The sequence below is a fragment of the Phyllostomus discolor genome, chromosome 4 (genome assembly GCF_004126475.2).
Source record: "Phyllostomus discolor isolate MPI-MPIP mPhyDis1 chromosome 4, mPhyDis1.pri.v3, whole genome shotgun sequence".
Classification (NCBI taxonomy): domain Eukaryota; kingdom Metazoa; phylum Chordata; class Mammalia; order Chiroptera; family Phyllostomidae; genus Phyllostomus; species Phyllostomus discolor.
This window is the reverse complement of record NC_040906.2, coordinates 180,633,117-180,649,405: the sequence shown is the minus strand read 5'-3', so window position 1 is coordinate 180,649,405 and position 16,289 is coordinate 180,633,117.

Below are 16,289 nucleotides of genomic sequence, written 5' to 3'. Positions count from 1 at the left end.
TATGCTCTTTGCCCCATTTCTTCAAGCCTCCCTTTCAGCTGGCCATAATGCAAGCCAGTTGGGAATGACCAGTTTTCTTGGACCATGAGGTGGAAGTCATGAGCTAAGGTCAATGGAACCTGGATCTGTGACATCATTGAACCCCCTACACACCCTGGAACACATATCTTCAAGCTTTTTTTTTTTTTTTTCCACATGAGAAAAGACTTAAACTAGAATTGTTCTTTTTTATTGTCTGTAGAATTTATGGTAGATTTATGAATGAGGCTCGAGTTCTCCCTGAGGCCAATATAGTTATGTTTTTGTGTGGTAAAGTACTGAATTCTCATTTCATGAATGGGTTTAGTCATTCTCAGCAAACATTAATCTCTTAATATTATTGTTCACTGACATTTTCTAAGAATGCCATCTGAATAATGTTACTACCCTGCTGAAAGACTTTCAATGTCTGAAAGCTTTTACCACAATTAACAAAGATTGTATTTATTTGTTTTTTTACTTGTTCAGAGATTTTATTTGTTTGTTTTATTCTCTTGGGAAGATCAGTAAGCTCTATGAAGCCTGAGACCATGCCTATCTTATCCTGTCACCACTGCCTAGCAATGTGGATAACATGTAGTAGATAGTCAACAAGTATTTGTTAAATAAATGGCAGAGATAGGTGAATAAAGAAAAAAATTAATGGATTCGAGAAAGCCTCAAGGTAACACTGTTCTATAATATACCTAGGCTGAGTTGATTATTACAGTCAAGATTCTGGTATATGAAAAGCATTAAACCAAATAGCATTTCCTATGAAATCTTGTTTTAATTGTTTTAGTTATGGGGAGTGGACATCATGGTATATCACCTACAACAGGCAGAATTCTAAGATCACCCCCAAAGACCTATTGCCTTGTATAATCTCCACCCCATGAGTGTGGGTGAAACTATAAATATGGTAGATATCACTTTTTAGTATATTTTATTGATTATGCTATTACAGTTGTCCCATTTTTTTCTTCCCTTTAACCCGCTCCACCCTGCACCAACTCACCCACCAGCATTCCACCCCCACTTAGTTCATGTTCCCCCCCACTTAGTTCATGTCCATGGGTCATATATATAAGTTCTTTGGCTTCTACATTTCCTATACTATTCTTAACCTTCCCCTGTCTATTTTTTACCTACTATTTATGCTTCTTATTCCTTGTACCTTTTCCTTATTCTCTCCCCTCCCCCTCCCTGTCAATAACCCTCCATGTGATCTCCATTTCTGTGATTCTGTTCTTTTCTAGTTGTTTGCTTAGTTTGGTTTTATATTTGTTATTTAGGTTCAGTTGTTGATAGTTGTGAGTTTGTTGTCATTTTACTGTTCATAGTTTTGATTTTCTTGTATTTTTTAGATAAGCCCCATTAACATTTCATATAATAAAGGCTTGAGTAATGATGAACTCCTTTAACTTGATCTTTTCTGGGAAGCACTTTGTCTGTCCTTCCTTTCTGAATGATAGCTTTGCAGAACAGAGTAATCTTGGTTGTAGGTCTTTGCATCCTTTCATGACTTTGAATACCTCCTTCCAGCCCCTTCTTGCCTGCAAGGTTTCTTTTGAGAAATCAGCTGACAGTTTTATGGGAACTCCTTTGTAGATAACTCTCTCCTTTTCTCTTGCTGCTTTTAAGATTCTCTCCTTATCTTTAATCTTGCGTAATGTAATTATGCTGTGCCTTGGTGTGTGCTTCCTTGGGTCTAACTATTCTGGAACTCTGAGACTCTGGAATGGATTCATTATCCCCCATTGATTGTTGTGTGTGTGTGTGTGTGTGTGTGTGTGTTATATTTCTCTTAGATTGTTAGAGTGTGAGTCGGATATTAATATATGTTGATGTTCTACTTTGAATGAACCTGAATTTAATGAAAGCTCAGTGAATAGCATAGTTACTGTGTGTGACTGTTGTCTGTTCCTTGGTGCCGGGCTGCTCAGCAGACAGCTAGCCAAGCAGTTGCCAGGCTGACTTTTAAGAAAGACTATGTCACAAACATACGCTCGTGACAGCAGTGGAGGAAATTATGACTCAGAGAGGTTAAATATCTTGCCCAAAGTCACTCCATTTATGAGATATCATGCGTAATTCCCAAGTCTCCTGGCTTTAAAATTTATGTCCTTATTTTCAGTCTCCCATAAATATTTAATTCTCTTCATCCTAGGACTTTCTATTTTTACAGCAGTGTATATATACTGCTCAGACAAATCATGAGGCAAGTATGTATTCCACCTACTCACGATGAAAGACTCATCAGTTCTCCTCTGTTACCAATTAAACTTTGTAGTAGATTTGGATCTTTTTGCATTGCTAATAGGAAGAGGTTGATTAAGATAAAACTGGATGGATTTGAATAACCTTTAATCCACATACATGCTCCAGAAATCACACTTCAGCTACAGAATAAAACCAAGGCCTTGAAAATTTAAAGGGCCAAAGAGGAAACAAGTTAAAAATGCAGTTTACAGTGAAGAAAAGAATAACAAAATTGAAGGTAATAGAAGAAGAGTGAAGAAGAGGAGGAAGGAAAAAAAGAAGGGTTATAAAACAAAAGAATAATAGATTTTCGAAATAAATCTTAAAACTCACTTTGGTATTTATATTGTATTTTTGCAATTCTTAAACAGTTCCTGTTTGTGACTCATTTATTACAGATGCAGTTTGGCTTGTACTATTCTTAGACCATATGGAATGTCAGAATATCTAGAACACACTGAACCATCCAACTTGTCTTTACTCTGTTTTGACATTTGAAATGTGATTGCTTGGTTCACATATTTTTTCTCCAAGGATCATTATTTTCTTCAAAACTTTGATACACAGAAATGGGCAAAAGTAGGTTTACAGTTGTGTGTATACAAAACAGAGTTTATTATTGTATTATAATTAATTATTGCTATTTATTTGTATTACAACTGTAAACCTACTTTTGCTCACCATGTGTAATAACAATTACTGTTTATTGAGGAGAAAGGTTAAGTTTGAAGTCAAAGAATGAACACTAAGACCATACTGTAATCTTACACATAAAGTTAATGGCCACTCCATCCTTCCAGGTACTCAGAACAAAAAAAAATATTAGAGTCATTCCTTATCCCATTGTTTCCTTCAAACCCTACTTATAACCTATGGTCAAATCTGGTGACTTTATTTTCAAAATAATTCCAGGATCTGACTTTCTAGCACCAGCTTCTCTGCTATCAACCTATTCTAAGACCACCTTTTCTCATTGCCTCCTTTGCTCCTTGTCTCCCGAAGTCTGTTCTCAATCTACAAGCTAAAGCGATTCTGTTGAAATATTAGTCAGATCATGGCACTCATCTGCTCAACCTGTTCAGTGGCTCCCCATTTATCCCAGAACAAAACCCCAGACTCACTCAAGTGCCACCTCCCTGAAAGCTTCTCTGTCCACTCTTCTAAAATTTCCAACTGCCATCTCATCCTCCCAGAATGAAGCTTCACAAGCACAGGGACTTTGCATATGTGTGTTTGTCTATTTTAGTCATGGGTTTTCCCTGAGTACCTAGAATAATTCCACATACAAAGTAAGTATGTGCTATTTGTTGACGGAACAAGTGAATGGTTATTGATTTACACTGCCTCTGAGGAATATTGTGTAAAGAGTTATCTAACTTCTTATTAACTTTGGCTGATTTAAAATTTTCTAGTTATGTATGGATATTATTTAATTATCCCAGTAAAGAATTTATCATAGTCCAAAGATGAGCTAGAATATGGCCTTTTGAGGATTTATAATTAATAGTTTACTGTTGAAATGTATCAAGTACAAAGAAAAATGTCTTTAAGAAATGAGGCTGGAGGAACAGACAGAGACCAGATGATGAAATTTTTGATATGCTATGATAAGAAGTTTGGATTTTTGCCCTGATTAGTGTAGCTCAGTGGGTTGGGGATCATCCTGCAAATTGTAAGGTTGCCAATTCCATTCCAGGTCAGGGAATACGTGTGGGTTGCGGGCTGGTCCTTGGTTGGGGGTGCGCAAGAGGCAACTAATTGATGTTTCTCTCAAGCATCAATGTTTCTCTCCCTTCCCTTCTCTCTAAATATAAATAAAAATTAAAAAAACCCCAGAAGATTGAACTTTATCCTGGAGGGAGTATAGTATGGCCACTGTTAATGTTCAAGAGATTTTGAGCCCATCAAAGGAATAGGTAGGCCCATGAGAGGTAGTAACAGACAGCAAGCTTTAGTGGGCAGTACCTGGGCAGGGTTTCATAAGAGAGGAAGTCCCTTAGAGTCTGAGACTGTCCAGAGGTTTCTGGGCAAAGAGGCCCATAATAAGTTTTTTTTTTAAAAGAAAAAGGTACTTTTTAATAATTTTTAAAACAATGGTGAGCATCAGAGGAGGGGTGGGTAATTTTGGATTGGGGGGACACCTGGTGTGGTGTGGAGCTCGGGTGAAGTTTGGCTGACACAACGAGGAATGTCTTGTATAAAACTACAAGGAAAGCCAAGTGTACAGCAGTGATCATGGAAGAACAATAACAACAAAGCAACAGATTTAAGGAATATTAAGGAAAAAAACTAATAGGACTTAATCACTGGACAAATGTGAAGTTCGAATGTAATTTCTGACTTGAGAAAATGAATGGGAAGTGGTCATGTGTCCAGACAGGAAGAACAGGAGACAAGCACATTTGCAGGTAGGAAGAAGATGGTGAGTTTAATTTATAACATAAGCTTGAAATTCTAACATAAGTTAGAACATTCAAGTCAAGAAGTTTTGCTTGTTTGTTTGTTTTTCTTAAATTATCCATCATCTACATGGATCTGGAGTGGACCAGGGTTGCAAATTTAAATGTTAGAATATTAAAGTTAAATGGCACTTAAAATCAAGAAATCAATGAGATTTTCTGTATGGGAGATAAAGGAGAAAAATCAACAGTTACTGATATCATAACCATCAGAAGAAAATAGTTCCAGGAAGAAAGATGGTAAACAACACCATTAGAAGTAGAGAAGTCCTGTAAGGTAAGGACTGAAACATGACTGTTATGTTAAGCAACTAGAAAGACATTTGTAAGCTTGGAATTAATGATGCATTTTAAAAAAGCACATTGGCTGAATCAGTCTTAAGAAATGGGATGGCGAGGATGACAAAAGTAAGTACATGTTGCTTTTGGAGAAACATGGCTATACGAGGCAAAGGAAAAGTAAAATCATCACTAGAAGGAAAAAAGAGACAAGATGGGAGTTGTTGAAAGAAAAAAAGAAGTTAAAGATAGAGCAGAGAGGAGATACACTTGATTTAAGGTTTCCAAAGAAATGGACATATGTGATTCAAAAAGCAGATGGAAGGATTAACATCTGAAATACAAAACAACCACTTAACTAAAATAGGAAGAGAAGGTCTAAGTATATTTATATATTGTTTTGGTGTTCTGGGGAGAGACAGGAAGTGAAGATCATTCTTCCATAATAGTCTGTGTATTCTCTCTCTAAAGTAGACTTCATTTTCTGAGAGTGATGGAGAAAATCAGAGTGGTGAAGATCTGCAAATACTATTGTGCGGAATGAAAAAAGAAGCAGATTAGGCATAGTTAGAAGCTTTACTGTGTACTGTTAATAGTTCGACTGATGTGGGAGACCATGAATTTGTAGTGGCATCAATCCATACAGTTGTGGCATTTGTTTTCAGCAGTGCTTGGCAGCCAGATACGAGACTGCAAAACACACTTCTGGTTGATCCAGGGCTAGAGTTTTGCTAATTAGGTGCAGAAGAGGGATAAAGGGCAAGGACATTGATGGTTATGGCAAGAGAGTTCTTTTATTGTTATTCTATTATAGCTGTTCCAATTGGTCCACCTTTGTCCTCCTTTGCTCAGCCCACCCCTCACTCCCACAGTCAATCCCCGCACGATTGTCCCTGCCCATGGGTCATTCATACATGTTTTCTGGACTAGTCCTTTCCTCTTTTCACCACTCCCTCCCCTCTCACCTCTGGCTGCTGTCAGTTTGTTCCATGTTTCTGTGCCTCTAGTTCTGTTTTGCTCATTAGTTTATTTTGTTCATTAGATTCCTTTTATAAGTGAGATCATATGGTATTTGTCTTTCACCAATTGGCTTATTTCACTTAGCATGATAGTCTGTCTCCAGTTCCATGTATGTTGTCAGGAAAAGTAGGAGGTCCTTCTTTCTTTCTGCTGAGTAGTATTCCATTGTTTAAATGTAGTGCTGTTTTTTCATCTACTCATCTAATGATGTTTTTTAGATAATAAATTATGAAGTGTAGGAGGACCAAGTTGACAACGGTTGTTTAGTGCCTACTCTTAGTAAAGAGAAATGTTGTGTTTTATGTAATTTATCTTTATCCCCCACATCAAATATGATTTACATTTCATTTACAAATGTGGAAAATGAAGCTTAGTTGAATAATTTAATGAAATCAGAAAGAGGATGAGAGATTAAGATAAATCAAAGGACCACAGATTAGAGTTCTTAATGAGATTGAAGAATTTTATTTGTGGACCTACAGGTTGAGAGAGCAGAAAATTTAGGAAATCACTATGGAGTACGGTGATCCATAAACTGTAAATCCAGAGCTGGAAGAATTCGGGATGTGATATGGTTTGGGGTGTGCATATAGAGATATATAGATAATGAGATGGGAGTGTTGAAAATACTGTGTGCACAGATGGGACAGTTATCTAAGATATAGTAGAAATAAGGATACATATCTGTCTTTACAAATGATCTGCTCAAATCTTTGATAAGCACAAAGGGAATGAGTAGGGAGTCACAATGACGGTTGCATGCAAATATAAAGCTTGATGATGCTAGATGTTTGAGTTTAAAAAAGAAGTTACAGTATAAAAACACTGACAGAAAGTCTCATTCTCTTTTGGTCTTCTTCCTCCATGTACCTTCCTCTCATCTCTGATCATTCCCCCCCAAATTGTATTATTTCCTTGTTTAATCTGTGTTGCTTCAAATCTGAATTATTCACTCCTTACTTTCATCTCTCCCAGCCCATACCTAGATTCCAACATACAGGGTCCATCAGAAGAGATGGCTGCTTGAGTGCGGTTGGTAGGGTAATAATATGGGTGTGATGATTTACAGTTTTAATTTGAACATTTCACCTAAAATGCCATATGGTATTCTTCAGTGTGATATTGTTATGTTACAGAATTACATGCTTATGATTTTGTAATAAAAGATTTTGAAATAAAACTGGGGCCTTATTTGTGACGGACCCTGTATTATCAAACTCTTTGTAAATTGAGCTCTCCATTTCCTTGCTTTAACTGAAATTTAAATAATTCTCTCAAAGGCAGGGGTAAACTGGAGAGGGTGCAATGGTGTTTAAGTGTTTAATTAGGCAAATGAATCCTCTCCCCTCCTGTGAAAATCCCACCTCCTCTTCTGGAACTCACTGGTCTCACATTTCCCCACAGAGGTCAGGGGTGAACTTGAGAGAGCACGAGTAAGCAGTCACTTTTCAAAGTCCCAAACTAACTGACAGGGGACTTTATTATGGGGCCTCTGAAGAAATTCTAGCAGACACCCAGACGAGCTGGTTCCCAGGGCCTGACCTCAAGGTGGAAGTCCAGCAACCCCCGGGGAAGACAATGAGGAGCTGCCTGCACCAGGACTGCTTCATCGGCTCCTCCAGGCACCTGTCCAGACTCTTAGCTCTTCCTGTTAAGCTTGTCTCTAAGAGCTGATTTTTTCCCATGCCAGTGGTGATTAATTCCCTTCTCCTTGACATTTGTTGGACTTTAATGATTTCTCATTTTATTGATTTTATTTTGGTCCTAGTCCACCCTTCCATTCTCTTTGTCTATTTTATGATTTTTATGTTCTCATCCAAAGTATCAGTTATTTCTCTTAGCATTGTCTTTTTTTAATTCAAATTTAGATAAGCATGCTTTCTTTAGCTTCTTCTAAGCTAGTGAGATGAAGCAACAGTAAAGAATGAAGGGCAAAGACTTTGGTGCATTATTTCAGAATAATGCTGCTCGGCACGGATAAGTTTGTCAATATTTCTTACATGGGTTTGCTCAGCTAGACATAGATCCATCTAATTGTAGCCACTTCTGTAAATTTTATTTATAAAAATATACAAAGAAGTTCTGTCAAGTCCTTTGTTAAATTCAAGATACATACGGTTCATAAAATTTCCCTAAATTATTACTTTAAAAACTGTTTTAAAAAATCAATCTCCCAACTCAGAACCATGACAGGAAAGTGTGATTCGCAAGGCAGAGCCTGGGGTCTGAGAGCTGTGGTGACTCCGGGGCCCAGCGCAGTGCACTCTGACAGCCAGGTCTGTTTTTCTTGCTTCCACATCAACAGCCTCGTAGTCATTTTTGAATTTTGTCAGCTATAAATGCACAACTTTATCGTAGTCCTCAGAACCTTCATTTGTTCCTCAAGGCAGGCCCTGTTATTTAGGCAAAAAATAAATGTCTTGAGAATAATTAGCAGTTTTCAGGAGGTAGTAAAATGCTATGGATGTCTTTTTTAAAAAGATATACAACAGATATTAGAAAACTGCTTGCTTTTCTGATCCTTCTATACCAGCTTTTATGATTTGGTATCTGACTGGAAATCAAGTATCTCTCTCTCTTTTTCTATTTAGAAGGAACTGTAAAGATACGTGATTTTTACTCATTATCTGAGTTTCTATCAGGCACACTGATAGCATCCTGTATTTATCGTTGGGTCTATACTACAGGCATTACATTAGGTTTCTGGTTTCAGACATCAAATAACCTAATGGAGACAATTTAGCCCTGTTTTTGATGAATATGCTAAGCACAGGATGCTTCCTATCAGCAAGAAAACACAGTTTGAAACACATTAAGAAAACATCTAATTTTTAATTGAACAGCTGAACCCATATCAATATGGGAAAGACAGTTATAAATTATAACAAAATATAATAGGTGTCATCAAACTGGATTGCATATAGTAGGTCGTTGTATGTATTTGAAAAAGGAAAGCAAATATGGAGCAAAAAAATTATGCTTCATATAAAATATACTTAGGTCTAAATTTCTCTTAGTAAAATTTCCCTACTAGGTAGCAAGAAGTTCACTTGAACAGTTTTCCTTCTTGTCAAACACGTGTATTCATGATTCAAAAAACTGGCTTACAACATAATTGAGAAGAGATGAGACATCCTTAAATTGATATTATTATACTCTAAGTGTATGCCTTTAAAAATTTCATTTGTAATTTATCTATCAAGCAACATACAAAAAAGTGGAAATTAATATATACAGCATATATATGAGTAAGTTTTGGACAAAAAATTATATAGGCAATATTGCTTAAAAGTTGAGAAACTTGTAGTAGGTGTTAAGGAGAGAAGGAATACAGATTAATTTTGGATGGAGAAACCGAGTAAGATGTAATAGCATTACTACATGCATTTTTATTGGAAAGGAGACAATCAGATAAAGGAGAAGGCAGAACCATTACCTTGCTGAGAATTATGAAGTGGGGATCTGAGAGAAGGCTGGAAGATGTGTTGGGGGAAACAGGTTATGATAGAAACAAGGGTTAAATTGCTCTGTGTCCACCACACTTAATACTAGATATTCAGTTGCACTTTTAGTTTCATTACAGATTAGCATGAGTCTACTCCTTGTCTGTTAAACTGGCACACTTCTTTTTCTCGTTTGCTTCAGAAGTTAACGGAGCTCTAGGCTAATTTCTCCCTTGATAAAGCTGACCCAGGGAAAGCAAACTTTGTCCCTGTGTGGTATGCCCTTTCCCATCCACTGGAAGAAGCAGCTTCTCTGTTGCGTTCCCTACATCCCATATCTGCAGTTCTCTACCTGCCACTCTGTTCTCAGCATACTGAGATCCGCCTCACAACCTTTTTGAAACATGCTCTGGAAGATGATCCAATTGGCAACTCCTAGGAGCATGAGGTCTTTGGATTGAATGATTTTGTTATAATCACACCTTTTAATCCCCACCCCAACATTTCTATGTTATCACTTTCTTTGTTTTATAGTTATTTACCTCTAATTCTGTCTTCTTCAGTTTCCTTCTTAACTTGCTTTTCCTCCAGTCACTCTTTAAATATTGCTAAATGTGTTCAATCTTTTTTCTTCTGTTTTACTGCAGTAGTCTCCTCAGGCCCCCTGACCCATATCTTCTGATTAATTTATTAGACGATTATTCCTAAATCGATAATCTCTGCATTTCATACATTTCAACCAGGGACAGACCCCTATTTCAGACTTCCGTGAGTTTACCTCCATTGATGTCTCCCACGTCTCAAAACCAACAAAGTGAACAAGCAATCTCCGTCTTGCCTCGGATGATTTTCTGCTGGTAATTTACACCCATATGCTTAAAACTGCTGCTCATCTGAGTCTCTTTTCCTTTCTCTATAAAAATGCCTTCCTTTCCTTTTCACCAGAGGTATCTTTGAGGGGCAAATAGAGCAATTTCATTGCCATTCTTAAAACCCTTAACAGACTCATCACTGTTTTCCAGATAAAGTCCAATTTTTTTTGCAGATCATGTAAGGCCATTTGTCATCTGTTCCCTGTCCATATGTCCCCCAAATCTCTTGCCACAGTACACAAAAGTTACTCAGAGTTCCCCAAACAGCATATGCTCTTTTCTGCCAGACTGTCCTCATGGGCAAGGATGCCATCACTCCTCTCCTAACTGGTTTCGCTGGCAAAGAGTTACTCACACTTTAGGAATTAGCCACTCAGCCTCCCCTGACAGTGCTCCTAAGGCTGAGATCAGGGCTCGTTCCTTTTGACCCCTATACCACCAAGCATGTATCTAGGTAAAAACATATTAATAGCATGTGAGTAGTGTATGTGTTTCTTCCACTAGGAAGATTCAGTGATAAGGATTTTGTCTTCTGTATTTGTATCAGCAGTATCAAGCATGTCACCTGGCAAAGGGTAGGTATACAGTAATTCCTCTCTTATTAAATTGAATATATAAGAAGATTAATTATAGAGGGAGGTATATGTGTTGTGTTAGATACCTCTGTGTAGATATATATACGTGTGTGTGTATGTGTCTAGATCATATACAAATATTTAAAGCAAAGCATATGTAAAGTCTAATAATGATAGCACCAATTTAAGACCATCCACCATGTGCCTGGCATGCCATGTGCTTTGTTTCCTTTAACCTTCAAAACTCTATCCAGTTCCATAATAATATATTCCCTCTAAATAAGAGGACAATGAGAATCACAAACTTATTTTTCCAAGATTGCACAATTAGCCAGTGGTGGAGGGATTTAAATGTAAACTCCTGTTTCCAAAGCTTGTGCGCTCTCTACCAACTTTCACTCAATAAGGCAGCAGCAACCCCAGACCAAACTTCTAGTGTTCTCCAGTGATGTCTCTAATTATAAATCTTGGCTGTTTCCTCTGAAGCACATTTGGATTGTTCCGTGAAACAGTCAACTAGGGGGTGTGTTGATTGGGAGGGAGGCAGGGCCAGGGGTCCCAGAAGAGGGAAATGGGGGGACTGGTGAATGGATATGCATAACGGGCTGCCAACGTGCCTCTCCCCTCGTATTTCATTTCCCTTCCTTTCTGTTGCGTTTTGAAATATTTACTTTTGGCTAAATATGTTTTATTTTGTCACTTAGAACCTTGTAATATGAAAATAAAATGTTCTTTCTGAAACTTGTAATATGAATAAAGTTTTGTTTTTGTTTGATGAATCTTTGTTGAAAGAGAGGAAATGATTAGTCATCAAAGCTGAGGATGGTTCTTTTAAATTTATTATGACTTGCAGCCTAGGTAAATAGGACCTCCCCCAACCTTTGTAATAATTCCAACTTTTGCAATATTTGATACACATTTTAGAATTTAGCATTTAGAAGATCCTTTATGCAGCTTGGCTATAACTGCCATTTTGGTTAATCAGAAAAAGAGAAAGAAAGAATGGCATAAAATGATTGTGATTTTCAAAAGAGAACCTTTTTTTTTTCTTTTAAGGAAAATCGAGTTCCCCATTTTGCTTGTATAGTTAGGCCACATGTGAGAAATGCAGCAAACATGTGAAACGAGGAACAGACTGTTAGCAGATGAGACAGCATCTCAGATCCTATCTCAGTGCTTTTCCTCTGCCCAGACTACTCCCTATAGGAAGTAGCTACTCCCTATGGAAAGAAAGCTAAGGACACTTTTAAAAAACACTTGTATAAGACTAGATGTCCTTTCCTACTAATCTGACTAAATGAGAAATATTGTGTATCCTACTACTAATTAACATGTTTGTTTCATTTTTTTAAAAAAAACAAACTTTATAAACTGGAGATAAAAATAACTGAGAGTATATAAGTTTGGAATAATTTAACTGATTATAATTATTTACTATAAATTAGACATACAGATTTTTTACTCACAAATGATAGAAGTTTCTACTGCTTTTGTTTTTGGCATTGGACATACAATGTTTACTATGTTACCTACAAATATTTTATTAGGGTATTATACAAAGTAAGCAGAGTGACTCCTAGGCAAGTATCTGCATAACAATTTCTGAGAGAACTCAAGCATGCCATGTAATCTTTTGCATAAGAAGAGAGCCTGACCAGTTGCTATAGGCTCTCTATAAACATTAATTGAATAGGATTGCTATACAGAAGTTGGTTGCGTATGAGAACCACAGGAGACGTGGTCGTTTGGCATGTAACTGCAGTGAGTAATAACAATTAAATGTAATAATTACTATAATATTGTCTTACAATGGAAGTGTTGCATTTTCCTAGTACATTACATTGAAGATTTTAGTTTCCCGAGGCAAAAAGAAGGTAATTTTCTTGTCTACTAGTACTAATAATAATTAAAGCTAAATATGAACCATTTTTATATATAGATGAAGTGGCTTAGTGACAATGCATATTATCCTAGTTTCAAAGAGTAGAAAACGAACATTAAAATAATTAGAGTAGTCCAGTTTGTGAAAAGACATTATGTACAGACAGCATTACATTCTTTGGTATTTTAAAGTAAAATCAGAATGTCTTTGGTTTGTGTTTGGTTAATAATGGAAAGTATTTTCTAAATTTAAAAAATGAAATTCATACTTTATTAACGGAACTAAGAAAAGTTAGCAGTCCCAACCTACCCATCCAAAGCTTTGCCTCCAGATGTTATTTCATATTTATTTTGCAATGTTTATTATGACAGTCCGAGCTGCTTATGTTTTAAAGATACATTGGTCAGTTTATTTATAGAGAGACAGCTTCTTGAAATGAAGACAATTCACTTTGGGTGTGCGGGTTAAAGCCACACAGCACTAGAAAGAAAGGGTGCGGCTGGTTTTCTCCAGTGTGTTCTCTGTTATTCCTTTCATTATGAGGATGCTGGTTTTTTTTTTCTCTTTTTTTTAATCCTCTAAGATTTTACGTGATTTACCTTGTGAGAAAGAGTTGAGCTCCTGGCACTGTTAGTCTGACCAGAAATGAAAGAAGCACAAGGCAGAATGGGTGACTGAGCCCTGGTGCATTTGCTTACGAATCTGGCTTCCATCAAAGCTGCAATGAGATTTTCCCAAGGCACCCAGGATACAGAGCACTTTGTTCTCTTCTCATAGAGACACTGGTGCTTCTCAAACCAGGCTGAGTCCTGGCTAGCGGACAGGGGGCTGTGTTTGTGCACTAGGGCTTGATGAAGGTTGCGGAGGCCACATGCATGGAAAGATTCTGATATCCTTTTCCTTTATGTGTTATGAAATAAAATAATATTAAACTGAAAAACCAGAAAGAGTAAGTTCCATGCAGTTCTCATTTTCCTCATTGTAACTAGTTCAATGCCACTTTCGTAATATGGAATAACTTTTTCTTCTTTTTTTTTTTAGCAAATTATTTTGGCATAGAATTTTTTTTTCAGAAATTGTTTGTCTTTACCTCTGCCTTCTCAAGTCCCCTTAGAGTGTGCTTCATGTTTCTGTTGGGACATCCAGCACTGAGTCTGTGGGAGTGCAGGCCAGGGAATTGCAAAATAGAAGCTGGGAATGCGCGAGCCCGTGAGACTGAGGAAGCACGGGGAGCAGCTTCGAACTTGGACGGTGTGGTGTCGCTGGAACCATAATACTGCAGTTTGCAGAAGGATTGAAGCCGCCTCTTTCAAATTAGAATATCTAGGGAATTCCACTTTTAATTATTTTCTTCTACTTTAGTGTTGTTTTTCTTTCCAGAGTTAAAGAATGGATTTGGGAATCAATTTGTTTTCTGAAGTATTCTTCTCAACTCACTCTTAATGATTGAGTATTGTGTAGAGTTTCAAGTAACTAACACAACAGAAAATGGGACAATAAGATCCTTTTTTTTTTGAAGATCTGAAATCATCTTACACTGGTTACTTCTCCAGTTGAAATGCTACTCAAAGGTACATTTTAATTTTTTCAGTCCTTGGAGGCATTGCTTCCAGAGCAGATCAAGATCCTAGTTTTCCTACCTAGCTCAGTAAGTAGTTCAGCGATGAGTGTTTTTACAAACCAAGACATTTTTCTTCAAACTGATCATTAAATCACTGTGTCCTTAGAGTTAGAATTCTGTATTTTCCCATTTTCTGTTTTTTTAATCAAAACTTATGAAATTATGTAACTACAAAAGCAATACGTTTTCTTATTACCTTTATAGACTTGAAAACCTTAACATTTCTGTGGATGCCAGAATTGGTGCAGCAATTTTAACAGCATAATACAAGGCCTTTAACCTCCACCTAGAGACCTTATCGAAAATTTTAGGAAAATATTTACATAGCTGTTACATATGAAAATACTAAGTTTAACTGGGTAGCTTTTTGAGGCACTGTTGCTAATGAGCTATATGATAAGGATGGAAGAATCTGTAGTTTGATTATTTATTTAAATGATAGCTCATTAATGGATGATGCTATCATCTGAATGTGTTTCCCACCCTGATTCATATGTTGGAATCCTAATGTCCAATGTGATGGTAGGGGGTGAGACCTTTGGGAGATACTTAGGTCATGAGGGTGGAGCCCTCATATCTGTGATTAGTGCACTCACAACAGAGGCTCCAGAGAGCTTTCCAGCCCCTTCTGCCGTGTAAGTACACAGGGAGCAGGTGGCATCTATGAAGTATAAAGTGGGCCTTCACTAGATACCAAGTCTACCAGAGCCTTGACCTCAGACTTCCATCTTCCAGAAGTGTTGTCTATAAGCTACCCAGTCTCTGGTATTTTATTCTAACAGCCCCATTGGACTCAGACAGATTGCAAGTTCTTCTACTAACTGGTATTATGGCCATTTCCCAAAGGGACTTTATTAAACCTGAAACAATTGATGCTTTTTCTGTAGTAACTTCTCTTTAGGTTTATTACTTTTTAAAAGATTTTATTTATTTAATTTTAGAGAGAGGGGAAGGGAGAGAAAAAGAGAGGGAGAGAACATCAATGTGAGAGAGAAACATCTATTGGCTGCTCCTCACAAACCTCAACCCAGGCATGTGCCCTGAATGGGAATCGAACCAGTGACCCTTTGCTTTGCAGGATGATGCTCAACCAACTGAGCCACACTAGTCAGGGCAAAGTTTATTAATTTTTAATCTTCCTTTAATAACTTAGTCTATATTTATTTATTTTGTAAATGACTGGTTATTTTGAGGGGATGGAAAGGGTGAAGGCAAGGAAGCTGATATTGGTACTGAATTTCAAATTGCTTAAGCATGTCAGAATGTATATGCTCAAACAATCTATTTTGATGGTTGTGGAAAAGATAATTTTCATAATAAATTTGGAAAATCTGGAGACCTGGAATGGCATACTCTAATGATCTCTTCTTTTCTATAAATAAATAGCATTTTGAATTTGATTGAATCATATGGAAATACAAATTAAGCTCTATTCTCTTGACCCTTTCACATGTTGCATATTAAGCTGTGCTTTAAATATTCCACAGTCAACAAGCGGAACTGTTGGTTTACCACAATAATTCATTCCCCACCCCAACCACCACCCTAGAAACTCCAACGTTTAAAAGGAGATGGCAATCAGGAAAGCTAGAATTCATTTGCATAAAAATGACTCACTTTCCTAAACTGACTCTACTTGTCTATCATAAATTATTCTCACTGCTGGTTTGGATAAAACTAGAATGAATTTTCCTGTAGCATTTGGTGCGCTCCTAAAGTGAGTCATAACCATTTTTTTTTTACTATGGGAAAAAAATCACTAACGGCAAACTTAGTGACAAATGGGCCCGGCTGCTAAATAGTTACCGCACGAGGAAAATTCCTGGGTGTGAAATGCCAAGTGTTTTTATTTTTGTTT